This window comes from Pipra filicauda, unplaced genomic scaffold (assembly GCF_003945595.2).
Source record: "Pipra filicauda isolate LSUMZ 115617 unplaced genomic scaffold, ASM394559v2 scaffold10_size6260569_pilon, whole genome shotgun sequence".
In the NCBI taxonomy this organism is placed as follows: domain Eukaryota; kingdom Metazoa; phylum Chordata; class Aves; order Passeriformes; family Pipridae; genus Pipra; species Pipra filicauda.
The window spans coordinates 4,922,346-4,940,602 of NW_024103541.1; the positions used below are offsets into that span (position 1 = coordinate 4,922,346).

General features: G+C 36.3%; 1 long non-coding RNA gene across 2 annotated transcripts in view; it reads left to right on the top strand.

Annotated features, from left to right (window-relative positions):
• The first annotated feature begins 267 nt into the window (after positions 1-267).
• Positions 268-18,257, top strand: part of LOC120323313 — an 86,245-nt gene continuing 68,255 nt past the window's right edge. For both annotated transcript variants that reach the window (XR_005563643.1, XR_005563642.1), the window contains exons 1-2: positions 268-357; positions 483-542. This is a non-coding gene — a long non-coding RNA (uncharacterized LOC120323313). The remainder of the gene's footprint in view (positions 358-482; positions 543-18,257) is intronic.

Here is an 18,257-nt window from a genome sequence, read left to right on the forward strand (position 1 = left end):
ATATGTAGCTGAAGTTTGATGTCTTCAGGGACAATAGTCATACTATTTTGGCCTCATATGGTTACTTTTTTACATCTTTCTCTGCATGGGGACAGATTCTAGCCCAAGCAAATAAGACATGTTTTGTGCAACAGAAAAAGCGCTTTCACTTTTCTTATCTTTTGCTGTAAAAAACCCCTAAACAATTAATCATACTTCAGATAGTAAAACCAATAGATCTTGAAATCCTAATTACTTAACAGCTTCTTTTTTGACAGGGAAGTGGGCACATAAAGTTCTTTTAAAATCTGGACAAAAGTTCCTGGAAAAGTAATCTATTGCTATACTTTTATTATGAAAGCCTAATTAGTGCAAAAGGTAAGCCAGTATCATAAATTACTTTAAATGTATTTTTCAGATTGTAATTAAAATTAATTTGGTTAATAGAGATTATGATTTTCTTATCTACTGTGTCTGACTTCTTTTTCTGTGCATATTTACAGTTAGTTCCCTGCTGGATCTATACATGCCACTGTATGCCTTTTTCCTCTACTGGTCTGTAGGTGAGTACTCCTGATCAAACAATTCTGCTCAATTCTGTAATTCAAATGTAGTGTTAAAATCATTGTACAGGCAGATCTTTGCTGCTGAATAATTTGCACAGTCAAATATTGTAGTGTAGTTTTTCATCATAAGAATAGCCTAAGAAAATGATATTTATCTTGAACACCAACTTGGTCTGGGGAAAAAACAAAAAAGAACTATAATTAAGTCTTTGTGCGGATTAAATGTAATTCCTGTCTTTTTTTGTAGCAAGTTGCTTGTCTGTACAAATATATCTACAATACAGTGAAAAGAAAACAGATGTTATTGTGCAAATACTAGAATTCCTTAGAAAAGCACTGTAGGAAAATAGAACTATATGAGATTTGAATTGAGTGGCCTAGTGGTGAACTCCCTTGTGCAAACTAAGTCTATGAAACTGCATAAGGTCAAATAGAAGAATCCATTTAGGAGGTTATTCAATTGAAGTTTCATCACTGAGGTTCACAAATTTTGGTAAATAATAAGTAAAGTTATGCACCCTCAGGAGTGCAACAGACACCTTCAGCAGTCAACTTTCCAGTAGAAATAATCTCCACACAAATTACTTTCTAGATATCATTAGTAGAATATTGGATGGTACGTTTATTATTCTGTGGCAGTCTGCGTATCTCCAAGGACAGGAGCTCTTGCTAAACAGTGGATATCTATGTGGAAACAATCCAATATATCTAATAGTCAGGAGATTTTGTGCCATAGTTACTGAGATCTTCTCTTTCTTAAAGGCCAATCTAATGCACAAACCCTTTGGTAGGTTTGTTTCTCAAAAAAAGTTATTCCCAACAAATTATACAGGTATTTCTGGGCTTTAATATTTATGTATTTATTACAAAAATGGAGTTGAGAAAATATTAAAGAACTTTATTTCTAGTTAGAAAACCTTTAGATAAGTAATCTACCCTGTACTCTCTTACAGGTGTATCAAAGGCTTTTTCAGCATCAAAGAATACAACTGCAGTAATTTTTTTTGCCCTGTGTTCTTTGTTGTCTTTGCTATATTTTGATATTTTCAGTGGCTGACACTTCCCATCAAAAACCAGCCTGATGGATTTCCAAAGACCTTTTCCTTTCATTATACCTTTGCAGATGGATACTCCTGCAAAAGTTTACTCAAAATAAATTATGACCACAGTCAGTAGCTTAATGTATTTGTGATTAGGGTTCCTCTGATCTTCAGCTGTTCAGATCATTACAGATACTATCTACACAGCTACATGAAAACATGGAGAAGGGTTTCTGTTATTTATATAGTTTTTTAATATTTAAAAATGGAAGTTAAGGGTTTGCAGTGTAATTCATTAGCTTTGTATGGTAGTCTCTTAATTTTTTTTTTAATGAAGTGTCAAAAAATTTTCAGCTTTCAAATATCCAAAATTTTCAGTCATAAGAAGCTTAATAGCTACCTCAGGGGAGCTCAGGGCCCTATGCTGAGGTCTAAGAGGTATCTATAAAAGGCAGACAGACAGGTGTCCCATCTCACCGGGCTGTTATGCTTGATGGTGTGTGTGTGTGTAGAGTTTATTGTCATGCAGTTTGATGTGCAAATGCACACTTATTACATGACCTGATCTGTGCTGCTTGCCTAATGGACTTCTGTCCGTCATGAACTAGATAAATTTTTCTAGTAAGCTATACTCAAACATATGAAAGGTTGGAATACTAAGTGATCAGCTGAATCAATGTTAACAGAAATGAAGAAAGACATATCAGACTTATTCCCAGTTCAAGGGGAATTATCATCAGTTTTAAAATTAATATTTAGAAAGGTAGATCAGAATAAAATGGGAGAAAGTAAGAGCATATTGAGCATTGCATTTAGGCATCAGCTATCAGACTCCTTAATAACCCTGAGAAGAGCTCTGAGAATTACTAAAATAAACATTTAAAATAAGCTTCCAGAAAGTGAAATGGTGTTAACTAGCAATGAGAAGAAAGTGAATTTGCTGTTTTAATGTCCTTACAGAAGAAGTGGTGTGAGATCTAAGAACCTGAAAAAAGTGTGAGCTGGGAAGAAAACTGTGAACTTCAAAAACCTTCTAAAATTATCACCGTTTTTTAGAATGTTTGGGAAGTGATCATGTGTTTGAAATATCATAAGTATGCAGGAAGAAAAAGCAGAAATATCTGAAATTCATGTAAGAGATCATTACTGAGTTTAAGGTTGATGTGCTCAATCTCTGGACCTAAAACGCCTATGGTTTGGTTCTCTAAATGCTTCTTCCTGAGCAGCTGAAAGGAAGCATTTCCAGGGAACTTATGAGTCAGAGTCTAAGCAGTTTGGGAAAGAGGAAACATAAAACAGAATAATAGAATCACTTAAGTTGGAAAAGACCTTTAGGATCATCAAGTCCAGCTGTTAACACAGCAGTGCCAAGCCCACCACTAAATCATGTCCCCAGGTGCAACATCTACATGTCTTTTAAATGCCTCCAACATTGGTGACTCCACCCCTTTCTTGGGTACTTTGTTCCAGTGATTGACAATCATTTCAGTGAAGAAATTTTTTGTAATATCCAATCTAAACCTCCTCTGATGCAGTTTGAGGCCACTTCTTTTGTCCTATCACTTGTTACTTGAGAGATAAGGCTGATTTCCACCTGGCTACAAACATCCTGTCAAGTAGTCATAGAGCAATGAAATCCACCCTGAGCTTCCTTGTCTCTAGGGTAAACACCCCCAGCTCCCTCAGCTGCTCCTCATAGGACTTGTGGTCCAGACACTTCACCAGCCCTTTTCTGGACATGCTTCAGCACCTCAATGTCTTTCCTGTAGTGAGGGGCCCAGAACTGAACAGAGGGCAGGAACAGGAGGGGGTCTGTGTTCCTACCCAACCCACAGGTGCTGAGAATTTGCAACAGAAAATGTGTGATTCCTTCAAGGAAAATATATACTTATGGCCTAGTTACTTCCTATCTTCCCAGCATAATACCAGCATGAACTTCAGTAATCACAATTCATCAATAAGGGACAGTACACAGGAACCCTATGCTTGATGCTATGTTGCAGAAAAAAATCCTATCATAAATAATGTTGTTGTTTAGATAGAAAAATCACTTTTTAAACTTAAAAGCATGAGAATGTTATTAAAGAGGATCACTACGGTTAGTCTGCTGGCACAGAGAGGTTAAGTCAATCCAAAATGATCATACTGCAATACAGCAAATGATAAAATGGCAGTGTCCTATTCTTTGTTTATCCTGCCTGGCCCAGTTAATATCACAGTTTTACTCAATAGAACTATTTTTAAGTGCATTGTAATCAGTTTCACTTTCTACTCAGGCCAACCAAGAAGAAAACACAGGGAGACTCTTGTTGTAATTCTGTATGTAAACCTGAACTCTATTTTTTACTTCATGTGAGAAATATTTACATGACATTTGGGCCCAACTGAAGGACACTGTTGTTTACCTTTTCACGCAAAAAAGTATATTCTGGTATTCAAAACCTATATATCCTACTGGCTCATAGCACCACAGGTTCAGAAATACATAAAGAAGAATAAACCACAGAAACATTTTGTTGTCAGCAGAGCAACTAGCACTGAGTAGGCAAAAGGGCTGGGTTATTCTTTATCTGTTGTGACAAGAAGAGGATGATGGAATTTGAGGGAAGATCTAAATCTGACCTCGTACTGTGCTGCAGAAATCTCTGCCAAGGAAAATGTGTAAATGCATAGGGGAAATTATAGCTAAGTTTTTTCAGATCTGTGCCAGGGAATGAGAAGTCCATGGACTGGAGAAGAACGATTTTCTCATGTCAAGAGATGTGAGGTCAGTATTACATAGATTGTGTTGGAGCAATAGGAGCTTAAAAATACATGGCAATTTGTCTAATTTTATATAGAACAGATTGAATTCTACCCTGTCTTTTCCACTCACGAAGAAGATTGAAAGTAATGGGAAGAAAGATGGTTGGAGTGTGTGGGGATGTGCCAGTGTTAGTAAGCCAGTATTACATGCTATCATTTCTCTTTGTTTATCCCAGCTGAGAAAAAGACCTTAAAGTGAAAATATATTTAAATTTATTGAACCATACCTTTTGACAAATAGTAACCCAAAGGGTGTGGTACTGGATATTTATCAAACCTTATCAATGAAGGCAAAACAGGTATGGCAACTAAACTATTTCATTGTCTGAGGTAACATTTGTGTGGAGCACTAGTTAGCAGAAGATAATATAAATAAAATTTAAACTTAAATATAAATTTAGTACAATAATTTTGGAAGTATTTAAGGTTGACTAATACCAGATCAGGTTGGGAATATGGGCAGCTGCCATTTGACTGTTGCAAACATTACAGCTTCCACCTGTAAGGTGATAAACAGATTTGTGAGGCTTGAGATGAAGCCCAGATTTCCAAGGAGTTCCTGAAGCCCTCTCTGTTATCCTCAGTAATGCTGTCTGTTGTTGTTAGAACTGCTTAAATAGGGGAGGTTCTGGTGCTAAAATCTGATTTTAATAAGACTTCTTAATGCTCAGATTTTTACTGTCTGAACAGTCAATATGTAGTCAACCAAGTAATAAGATCAACCAAGACACCATACGGTAGTCAACCAAGAAATAATATCAAGGGAAGCATACAAAGTTCTGACTGGCTTTGAATGCTTTTGTGTACAGCTTATTTTTAGTACTTAAGTCATAATACTTGTTTCTTACAGATGAAAATTACATGTGAAATTACTAAGTCTGACAGAATTGATTTTTTTGCTTTAAAATAAGTAAATTTAGTAAACTATTTCACATAAACATTGATAGACTTCTTCTTTTCCATGCAAATGAGTGAGGGCTTCTGTTATTAATTTATTAGTTTCAAGCCTCTAATACTTATTCACATTTGAAGGCAGCTACTTACTTGCTGCTGGTTCTGTACTGGGATTCCAAAAATTTTCTTCTGTTTGGTCAGTGATCCAAGTTTTTCTCTAATTATCCTAATGAATACAGAACCCAACCTCCAGATACTGACCAGGTTTTATTTATCTGTAATTACTTTCAGGTTACTTCTGCCTACATTTTTCTAATTACATCCATTTATCTTGAAAGCCTGACTATGACCTATGTTTTAACTGTATTTATAAGACATAGATTTGACTTGCAAATGTCTCCAAAAGACATTTTTTAAGGAAGGTTTTTAAGGAAGGCATGAATATAAACACTTCCTAAACCTAGTTGCTTCTGAATCAGTCATATATTGATACAGATGCATCATCCATACGATGTTTTCTATTCCCTGGATGCTGCAGTGGGTAATATTGCCTTCCTTAGTGCTGTTTTATACTTCATAGTGCAAAAATATCCTAAAAATATTAGCAGAAATCTAGGCTAAATACAGAACAGATACACCTTTCTTTCTTCCAAAACTTCTAATAAAAATACCTCTTATATATTTATATACAACTTTCCTTGCTACTGTATGTTATCACAGCACTAATCACTACCTCCCTAAATTTCATTACTTAGTGTTGGCATTGGGAGGAAGCGAAAATTCTTGTTAATGTAGGTTGAAAGTTTACGACTTAATAAACTCTGAAGAGTTCATAGCCTAAAGAGCAGAAACAAAGCACAGAGAAAAGCGGACTGTCAGAAAAGCATCTTGTCCCATGATTTTCATGTCTTTATCTGAAACATTTTTTCTTTTAGTTTGCTGGGTCTGGTCTGTAAGGACAAAAGTAGGAGAGGAAAGATAAAGGTGATAACTGCAAAGGATGGAAAGCTGAAGATTAAATGGAAAAGGGGATTGCAGGCAGTGAGAGGAGCTGCGACTTTACAAAAGGGATGAAAAAAATTGCCTTCCTTCAAGTAGGTGGAATAAAAGGTGTGGCTTCTAGTAAGTGTGGTCTCAAACAGAGTCTGCTTACTTTCAGGTTTAGGTGTAAATTAGAGAGAAAGAGTTTGGATGACTTAAATTCAGAATTTCATGCATGTCTCTTCCTTTACTGCCACTGTTAAATAACAGCTGAGGTTTTCTATGTATGCCCAGTACCAAGATACTGAAACAAATCTAAGAAAATGAAGATTTTTAGGAATTAAGAATAATATATTTGACTATTTTGACTTTTTTTTGACTAATTTAAGTATAACTTTTCCAAAAGGTGAGGCAAATAGCAGTTTGCAGAAAATGGGACACTAGTCAAAATTTTGTGTTTTTTTTCTTATCATTTTATAGAACTACCATATTAATGACTTTCCTGAAGTAAATTTTTTAATTACGGCAATAATTTTTCTTTTAACCTTTTTAATATTATTGATAGAGACTACTTTGTCTTGCCTCTGTACTTAGTATATACCTCAATGTAAATTTTGATCTGCACAGGCAACTTGGGGAGTTTGCTCTTCAGGCAGAGTGCCTCTCTGACTTCCTTTAAAGATCAAGATATCAAAATTTGACCTTCCTTTTGCATTATTCTTTTTCAATAAACAATAGCTTGGTTCCTCTTTAAATCCTGTTTAACTTAAAAGCTCCTGAAGTCCTCAATTAAAAACACCATACAGAGAAAGATAGTGAAAGAAAGGGAAATAATATCAAGAAAAATCTTCAGACTTCAGCTTATTTCTTTAACTGGAGCAAAAATGAAAAATGGTTTATTTCAAAAGTAAAATGGATTTAAATTGACATACAGTTGCTAAAATATGCTAGTTAACTAACGGAAGATGTCTCTTTTTCATAAAACTGCTGAATCCAACATATAGTTACTTTTCTAGGACAAGGACTACTCTGATCTGAGCCAGTTTTTTGTCACAACTAATGCATTGCTGTTTCAAAGTTTGATCTCAGTGAGTCAAATATTTCTGTTCTATCTTCTGGCATGCAGAGTCTTTTTTCCCCCCTACTTCAGTGAGACTGCAGCCGTAGCACAAAAATGTTTAATCTTAGAGGAACGTATGAATTACTGCTGCTGTTGTCCATATGCAGCAAAGACAGGATACAAATTCTCCTTAGTACTTCATAGATTCCTGAAAGAGAAAGGGGAATGTCAAAGTGAGTATTTCAAATAAATTTCTTTGCCTTGATTTAGATTCAGACTTGCATACTTGTATTGAGCCAGTGTTTTTCCACGTGAGGAGTACAAACAGCATGGCATAATTTGGAGTGCAGAAGACTGCTCTACTTTTTCTAGGCATATCTGAAGATGCTTGGTGAAAAGGAAAAAATGTTTTATGGCTAGTTATCCCTTTGGTCTCAGCAGGATAGACTTATAGGAAGCATAATGCAGGTAGTACATTCCCTCAGGGTGTTCCTGTCCCAGTGTGGGTCACCCACAGCCATGGACACAGGAGGACCCAGCATGGGTCCCTTTATCCCTCTTTAGGTGAATCTGGTACCAAACTCCAGGGAGTGCTGATAAAGCTGCTGTTTGTGCCCTTCCCAAAGGCATTATTTGTTGAAAAGCAATTAGTAGATGTAGCCTTCTGCTGCTTTATGTTCATTTTATGATAAAGCTGATGATAAAGATTAGATACCAGCATATCATGCTTCAGTCAAAATAAAAAGGTTTTCAATTTGAACATCAGGTCTCCACAGGCTGTCCCTGCTGACCCTTCCAGCTACACATCTGCAATATTTTGTAGCTCTTAAGTTGAACCTTATAAAAATAACATTGCTGATATGAAAATGCTTTCCTCCATCCTGATGCCCTCAAGATATGTTTCAGCTTTCTTTGTAATATTTGGGTTTTTTTAAATCTTGTTGAAGGAGAAATACACGAGGGAGAAAAAAAATCAGAAAGAACAAACAACCAGTCAATACTTTTAAATATAAGAAACATGTTGGCCTCAGATTTTCCAAGATATTTTGCACTGGTCTTGTTGAAATTAATGATAGCATTTTCAGTACACAGATCAGAATCAGAGTTCACTTCAGTGCTGAGTGCTTGTGAAACTCCTTTTCCATTGCTACTTAGCAGTGACCTTCATTTTCCTTTCCCTGAGTTAGTAAACAGCTTTAGAAATACTTATTACAAACAGGACACAAGCTTCCAGTTGGAAAGTGTAGACAGAGGCAACCAGACCACCTGCCATTGATTAAATTACTGTGACTATTAGGTTAATTTTAATTCACTTAAGTTCAGTCCATGTCTGTTTTTCTTTCTCCATCCAAATAAGCAGAGGAAGCACATGGGGCTTTTATTACTATAATGGGATGTATCTTAGCAATGTGTGAAGCAGAGCAGACTGTGGAGAAGGAGGGCATTGCTTGCTGGCATAGGTGGGTACAAGTTCATTGCCCTTGTATAATGTGGAGATTCTAATGGTGTTAACACTGATCAAACCCTGAAATATATAGAAGGGGAATGCTTTTATTGTTGTGAATAATAAAATGTAAGCTTTATAGTAGTAAGTCTTCATATTGGCTTATGCTAGATGACTTTTTCTCCAGAAACATTTGTAAAACTCCAAAGCTACTCTGAAACCTTGGTGTCTTTGGTCCAGCAGCATTTTGGCAGGGTCTTCAATGTTAATAGGTTTCTCTGGTGGGCTTCCCCTGCAGAGGTGCCAGGAAACACTTCCATTATTTTACCAAGAGTCTCATTGAAATCAACACAAAAACCTAATCAATGTGTCTGTTGCTGTTTTGCATTAAATTACTTACGTCGAGAAGAAGGAGTGTAACACATTTTAAACTCATTCATTGTCTGCTCTGTAGCTCCCATCACTGTACTCTTCTCAAGGAGGCCCTGCTTGCACACTATTTGATGTCTTCTATCATTTTTGTCAATGCTAGACAAATTATGTGGAATATTAGTAAATTTGGAGGACTTTTAAATTGAGCAAGCTTATTTTCACAGGAATTTTTAAGAGTATGATGGATACCTTGAGTAATTTTATTTTTGAAGTTAGGTCTTCTGTGTTTATTCACCCTTCTGTTTTTTTCTGTTTGTACACAATAGAGAGAAGGATATAGCATTTTTAAAATCCTATCGAGCTTACAGTTATTCAAAGGAAATCTTTAAACATCTTAGACATTAATTCAATGGCTTTAACAAGTGTTTCATTAAATTAATATTTAGACACTGTTGCCTGTGTATTTTGGTGCTGAAAAAAATCTCCGCAGCAGTTAATTAGGGGTGAGATAAGAAAGGGTTTATTTGTCAAGGCAGTAGGTGATATAGACGCGCGCCCCGGCTGTGCCCGAGAGGTTACATTTTATAGCATTATCTATCCAATCCCAGATGTGTCCACCCTTTGGCCCTTCCTCTGGTCCGCCCCGGGCCCTCCCCCTGAGAATTGGGTCTGGGGTCTTTTTGGGACCACTTACTTCATCATCTTCAACTTCATCAGAGTACAAAGGGTACATGATTACCTAATTTTTGACCGTACTCTGTGGTTTAGGCCCTGATACGCTGTTCTCCAAACAGTCTAGGCCTTTGCCTTGACAAAAGACTAAACACTGCTACTGAATTCAGGGGTAGGTTTGATATAGAAGGCATAGAATGGGGTAAAAGGGTTAGGGAATGTGTAAACAAGGGAAAGGAACAAGGGGACAAAGGGGTTTCTGCTTTTTAAAACCTACAATTCTTACCAGTCTTACAAATATTAGAAAAATAAAAAAACCATTAGGGGCTTAAGGCATCAACACAATAAAGTTTATGCTACTTTACACTAATGAAAGCTATGTGCACTCAATAAGTTACTGATCTTATCAAGTATGACAGTAGAAATATTATAGGTCTGGAAGTTGAAGAACTTAGTGTTTATTTACTGAGTAATGAGTTGATTTAACTACTCATTTTCCCCTATATTTAAGTACTTTTAATGCTCTGAAATTCTTAGTTACAATGATGGCTGTATCTTTAGTTGTCACCAAGTAAAATATAAAACAAGAACCAGACTGTCACAGATCCTTTTAACACAACTAAATAAATATCTCTCCTTTCTCACTGCCTATAGAAAATGAACTTTTTCTCCTGTGGAAGGAAATTGTAAGTATTTAGGTTAAAGGGAAGAGAATAGTACTAAATAACAGTGATAACGCCACATGTATACCCTGAGAAGTTTCTCTCTTTTCCTAAGAGACCATAACTCATGTGCTTGTGTTTGAAACGCCATTCCTCATACCCAGAAACATTTCTAAGCCCAGGACAACTCACATCAATGAATGTAAATCAGACAGATGTATTTGGGATAAACCTGCAGTGGTTGAAAATCAACACAACCCTATGGATTCATAGAAACTACACCTTGGGGTCACTGAGGGTCTGTCCCATTACTCATCATGGCAACAGCAGAGACACAAATTTACACTGGGCTGGATTTGATCCCATGGGACTTGCTTAACACAGATCTCTGTTCCCTCTTCCCATATAACAAACTCCCAGAATCAATTCATATTATTGTAGGACACTAGAAAAAGCACAAGTGGCAAAATGTTGTTCTGCAGGCATTGTACAACCCCCCAGAACATAGGAGCCTTATTAAATTATATATTTTTCCCAGCTGAAAATCTACTTCTTGTTTTCATTTTTTTCCAACTGTATTGGAGACTGAGGCAGTTTTCCTCTAGTAAGTGTCATAACATTATAAGGCTAACATTTAGAAAATATTTTTTTTTATTTTCACATTTTCTACCCATTTTTATAGGTAGTATTTGCCCTGTTAATTGGAGAAAAACAGTGCAGTGCTTATGTTAATTTTACCAACACAGATAATTTTATTAGTTTTTTAAAAATTTTTCATTAGTCCTTTTCTATCATACCAGGAAATCTTTGCTCAGAAAAATTCAAACTGATCTATGGATCAGTAAGTAATAATGGCTATTAAAGAAAAGAAAACAGTATTTTATCTCTTGGATAAAATCATAGACAATATCTTTGTATTATCTGCACATTAATCAGTACATTTGGCATTTCATAACTTTAAAATTGGGGTAAATATTTTCATCAGAAATCATTCTTGTAGGGAAATTTCATCCTGTCCTCCCAACCCTCATGCTGATATTAACTCTGAAATAGTACAGAGGAACTAAAATGCTCATCCTTCTCAGTCACAGGACCTTGGCCAGGAGAAGCACATGTAATGATTTTGATTTTTGAGGCTTGGGATTTGATTCCTTCTTTCCTAGAGGTTTTATATCAGTTTATTGAGGGGTAAGCCATGAGCATGTATTTAGGTGCAACATTTCATGGGATTGTTTGGAGGCCTTGTATGAAGTTGTAAGTGCTTGGAGCATTTCTTTGAAACCTTAGTGAATCTCATTTCTATCATTTGCAATTAAATGAAATTCCTTAAGAGAACAGTTGAAAAACCATTAGTTATAAACTCAAACCAGCATATGAAGCAAAGGAAACATTATGGTATTATTGGCTTAGCATCACTAAATTGTTTCTTTCCCACATATTTTCCACAGGCCCCATAGTTCTTTTTTTTTTAATATATATTTTAATTTTACATTTACAGTTTTCTATGTGCCTACATATTAATATTTTATTCTGTTAATTCTGTAGCTTCCACTCCTCCCCCTACTTCCTCTTGCCTTTCCAGGTTATGTTGTAAAATTCATAAATCTAGTAAATTAAAAATAGATTCATATGTTTTGCTCTTGAGGAGAAGACTTTTGATATGACAATTCACTTATTATGAAAGATGTTAAATTCTTCATTTTACCTTAATGAGTGCCATATTCTTCCCTCTCTCACTTGCGGTCTTTCAACCAAGTGAAACAAGAACACTGTTTTCTTCCTTTCAATTTAAATATGTGAAACCAATATTTCTGTACACACATGCACGTTATTTGACAAAGACCTCTCTAGTGCATTGCCTTTCCATAAAGGAAAGAAAATAATGTAAGATTCATAAAGAAAACTCTATTTCAAACTTTGTCTTGAGGTTTTGCTGTCAGGATTAATGCCTTGACTACCCTACACTCTTCCCACACCCCTCTAAGACCTGATTTTAATCCCACTTTTGACAATTAGCAATTTATGACAGTTCCAGCTGAGTTCCTACACTTGTAGCCTTCATAAAACTGCCAATCAATTAGGAATGGCCAAATCTTTATCTTCCAGCAAAGCCCTCGTCTGAGCTGAACTGTGCTGGGAAATGTGAAATCAGCTTGTTCTTCCCCTGGCATCTTGCCTCATCCAATTCACTTTTCTGGGAGAATTCTACAGGGTTTTAACATGTTGGTGGGCAAACCAAAGCAATTCCCATATTTATGTGAATGCTAAATGCACTTGCACAGTGTTGAAGCAAACATATCAAAAGCTTGGAAAGAGATATTGTGAGAGAGCTTTTGAGAAACATTACAACTAATGGAAAAAGTTTTCTTATGTTTTCTCCACTGTATTTTTCCTGCTGGAGACTTGGCCCATCTGGCAGGCAGAGAGCACATATCCTGCATATCTGAAGGGCTTTTCAGGACATATCAATATGTCCTGGGGGACAACAGTGTGCTAGAATATGCTTTACCCTCCCTATGATGTGGATACATCTCCTGGCCCTTGGTGTTTATGACTGCAGTGATAAGTTGCCTATTTTTATAACCACATTTTTTTATGAATATTTCATTTTATGCAAAACACTTGTCCTGCTGAAAGCAAAAGTAACTGTTCCATATTTTTAGCTTTGTTTGCTAAAAGATAAGTTCAGTTGCTTCAGATATTTGACACAAGAATGTTAATTTATGCCAGTCTTTTAGCCATTGCTCTGCAAACTCTTTCTTTATATACCTTTACCTTGTCTTTAGATGTCAGAAATGTTTTCCATGCTTCCCTTTTACATAGTTCTGCATTTTAATTAGTAACTTCAGCAATGACTGTATGGTTTCTGCATCACTTTTATACATATAGACATTGGAAGACATAAAGTATGAACAGGGTTAGAAATACCTGGGTGGTCCTTTTTGGATTTTAATTACCCAAATTATGTTTGTCATAGATTTGTCTCTTTTTATATTTATTTTTAAAAGCTTTTGTTTGTTTCCCGATATACTCACAGATCAAAGTAATTAATTGATTATTTTAATTAGTAAGTATTATTGTAGTAAGTTACAAGAAATCAAAATCAGTTTTAAAACTAATGGTTATCACAAAGCATCACTAAAATCTGTCACGTTGTGATGGTGAGTAATCTCCTTTGATAGCCAAATTGAATATAGATTACTTTTCGGTATGGACATGTAAGAGAGTGTGTCTTGCAAGCTCCATCTGTGGAAGAAATTGGTTGATGCTGGATCTTAAAGTCAAATTTGGCCTCATATGGCACAATATTTTCAATTATATGTGATATAATAGTAAAACATGGAAACTTGGCTCTAATTCCCTAGTTAAAACTTCAAAACACTTGGATTTTTTTATTCATATGAGGAAAAAAATTAGAAAGGAACGATTTGAACCTGTGAGTCTCTGTCATGCTGCTAATTATTTAATAACAGTCACTGCTAGTAGCTGTGCCTGATGCTACTCAGCTGGCCCATTCTTCCTGGTGTTTTCAGTGCTTCACAACAAAAGCAGGTGAGGGCAGATATTGCTAGGAAGTTCAAGTACACAAGATTTTGATGTTCTTGGCATACATCAGTAGCATCCACTTCTCTGGGCTACTGAGCCAAGCATATTAATCTGCTTCAAAGAGCCTTATTCCCCTTAGTGAGAATCTTTGGCAGATTAAATGAGGTGCTAAGAACAGGAGCCCAGTTTGGTTTCCATTCTTGCGTGTCAAGACCTTTCAGCTCTTCTCCTTCATACATCAGTCAACAGGTCTCAATTGTGTGGCTTATGGTCTCCTGTGTCTGCTGGGCCTCCCAAACTGGTGGTGTCCATAAAGAAAAGCCAACTCTTTCTGTGGGTCATTTGGAATCAGTATTCATTTCAGATTATATACACTGACATTTTCTAACTGAAGAATATATACAGATATATATGGACAAGAAAGATAGGGAACATAAATGCAGGACATGTACTGATTTGGCCCTTTAAGGCACCAGAGGGCTTTTCCACAGAAATGCATTAAACAAATATTAGAGTTCCTCACTTCCCAACCGCCCCTTGTGATCAAACTCTGGAGTCTGGGTTGTCCATACATATTAAAAATGTGCCCACCAAATTCCCAGATTGGACTCATATTTACAGTGCAGGTTCTAAGTCTGGTACTGCGTAAATCATTACAGTTATTTTTTTAATAGTACCAAGAGCAGAGTTCTTCATTCTTCCCAAAACTGAGTTGTCTCTTTGTCTCTTGTGAAAGTTACAACCCAGAACTGCAAAGGCAAAAAGACATTAAAGAAATAGTCCAAATGTGATGTGCTGAGGAAGGTCGGTGCTTTGTGTTATGGGGTTTATTTGGGGGATGGGAAGAAGGTTTGGGGGTGAATTTACTCCAGAATCCATATTAGCAGAAATAAAACCAGGTTCTTTTCCTTTGGGATTTCAAAGGGTTTCAGAGATTGTTTCGCCAGTGGTAACTTTTGACTCATATTCGCTAAGGGAAGGAGAGGAAAGATAAAAGGAGTACACTGAGAGTAAAGGATATGATTTCTGTTTCTGTCAAGTGATGACAGAAAGGGTCTTTTTTAATTATTTTTTTTTAACAATTCTATCTGTATAAATTAGCTAGGATGTCTTAAGTAACAAACCTTTTTTCTTTTTATCTGACTCTTTTAATTCCCTCCTTGCACTGTCAATGCTTAAATTGTAATTTGGGTTAAATATTGAACAGAAAGAAGGGATCCAAATCCTTTTCTTACTTATGTTTCATGATTTCTGCTACATTTACCAAAGACAGTCCTATAAGCCTACCCATTTTGGCAACAGAAAAGTCCTTTTAAGTTTTCTTTTGTTGGGAGTATTTCTCTTGAATCCTGAAAAGGATCAATAAATGTATTTTTAATGCACAGGAGGTTTCTTTTTATTTAAGCAGCAGATTCTTGAAATATTTAGCATCCTTTCCATTCTCTAGTGAACTGCTCTTCTGTTTCTTAACAGTACACGTTGACCTTGCTGTTGTTACAGACTGTATTTCTGTTTTGTTTCATAGCAGGAACAGTGAAAAGAGATGGCTGCTTATTAAACCTATCAGTTGTGGAAGCAAAAAAGTATAATGTTAATATACAGCTGGTTCTACAGGTCAGATCTTACAGGGAAAACCTTAGAGAATAGCTAATACAAACAACACTGTTTTGAATTGCATCAACTGAGTGTCTGACCCATCCTCTTAAATGAATTTACACAGCACTTGCAGAAAGCCTCTCTCTGAAGATTTCCCTGAAGGCTCTCAGGGAACACCACATGAGTGGACTACTTAAGCTCTTGTTCTGCAAACCCTCCTTTGTGGAAATAATCCCATTGAAGCAGATCATTTTTGTTACTGGTTTTAGGCCTCGCTGTCTGATCACAGGAAAGAAGGAAGTATTAGGAATTGTACTCTTCAATCTGAAGAGTGAAGAATTATCACACTATAAATTCCATAATAGAAACTCCTCTAATCTTTCCTCCACCCTTCCAGTGAAGGTTTTATTTAGCAGGATATGATGGATTTTACACTGTTCTGCAGCTGGCTCTTCTTTGTTGATGAGCAGAAAGCATCTGATCTCATTTGTTGCTAGAGCTGTATGTAAGGAACACTGCTGTTTCCTCCGTTCTTTTCCTGTCATCTGCTACTTCATAGTACCACTTGAAATTCACACATTCAGGTGACTAAAAGCTGTGTTTATTATTTTTCTGGGATAACCAGAAAGAATAAGTAGTAGAGGAAGTAAAGTATATTTATTGCTCTTAAATGCAGCAAACCAGTTGCTAATTGCCAAGGTTTTCAGAGATGATTAGCAGAAGTTTGCAGCCAGAGGATCTGATGAATTTTAGAAACTCATGAAAATGTCTGCAAAATTTGAGAAAAAAAAAGAGAGAAATGTTTCTGATTCTGAATGTGTCTACTGTATAGTTACAGCCTTACATTCAAAAGTTCACGTTATGTCAGAAGTTATAGTTCCAAAATTTTCTTGTTAGGAATTTCTCTGCAAAAGGCTGCAATTGACTTCTTCATAAATATTATAACAAATAACTAACAAGACGCCACAGTCCTCCTTGGACTTGACCCAAGACCTGCCTAACTGAATTCACATTTTTTCAGACTCCAAAGCCAGAAGGAAACATTGCATTGCCTAAATTTCCTGTGTAGACTGGTCAAAGGACTTCACTCCTTTAATTCTCTCCTAACATGTGAGGTGCATTTGTGCTAAAACATAGTTTTTCTAGAGAAGCTGCAGATATTCTTCTCCGTTTCTTTCTCTCTATCATGTCAGTTTTTCAGCTTCAGTATTCATGGCCAATGTGGATTAGGTGATATTTACTACTGCTTTGTGCTTTTATAAGCAGTGCTATCTACAGCAATCAATGTGTCCTTGAGTGAATTCCTTATTTATGCCTGGTGCAGTGGTAATATTCGCTACAGTGGGATTTCCATACAGCTGGTGTCATTCTACAAGGGTCTTTTTACCTCAGAACTACAGTGTTTTTTTCACATTCAGTGTTTGGTTTGTCCTAGATAAGTATAAGAGTTCCAGTATTTCAAGTGTCACTTGAGAAAACACCATGAGAGGAGGTTTTCCCCCCCTTTTTATTTTTATTGTTGTCTGCCTTTCATAAAGCTTAAGCAAAGCAATCTTAAATCTCTTTCATGCTCTGATATTGCTGTACAGTAATCTCTGGATATTTTTTTAACACTACAATAAGCTGTACATCACTTTTCCTGATGATAAGGATGACTATGACTGTGTGTTGTAGTAAAAAAGGAACTACATTTGGCACAGCTAGATTTACAGTGAGATGGATGTTGCACTGTAGTCTGTTTGGGTGGATAGTAAGTTATGAGCCTAAAGGTCAATTGATCCCAGAAAAGGATTGTGAAGTCTGAATGCCTGAATGATCTCTTCCAGTCTCAGATCCCTGCTGTAAGTCATGTGGGGTGAGGGGTAATTGGTGCTCTGAAATAACAATATGTTTTCCATTAAGAGGGGCTTCCAGGGGTCTCTCACATTGCTGAGCATCCACCAGTCCCAGCACTGCTCCTTCTGACAGTGTTTTATTGCCAGAATCAATGAAGTTCTCCTTGAGCTCCCACATAAAGAATACACTGAATATAGTCTATTCCTTTTAGTCTGTGACACATCCAGACTGAGGAATTGTGTTGAGTAAGGTGAATTGCTGTTAATCTGAACATTAAGATGCCTGAGTGTGTACCAGAAAATCTCCTCTGTCTCTTGGTTGGTAACCTGTTTTTAAAAAGCATATTGGTTATGAGAAAATGCTGAGCTCCTTTTCAGTAGTTCTAGCTGTAATGTTAGACATCCCTGTGTCTTCCATGAGGGAAATGGTTCCCTTGGGCCCCTTGTTCCTGCAATGGGATTTGCCAATTCCAAGTTATTTAGTAGATGGAAACTTAGACTGGCTTGCAGTGCTCAACGTGACTGGCAGAGGCAGAGTTCATCCTGCAACAGGTGAGACTCCTTTTGCCATGGAGATTACATTTCCTGTCCTTATGGAAAAGTTTGTGTAAAGGTAATTAAAGGGGGATGAGCTAGAGAAAAAAAAAAAGTTATTTTAAATTTTTTAAAGTGTATATTGTTACTGTAAAGAACAGTAGGCATTACAAAGATGGGATGTTAACATACGGCGATGTAGTTTTTACCTAAGGTTTGTGGCATTCTTTCAGAAGACAGTACATAGTTGGTCATATTTCTAACTCCTCAT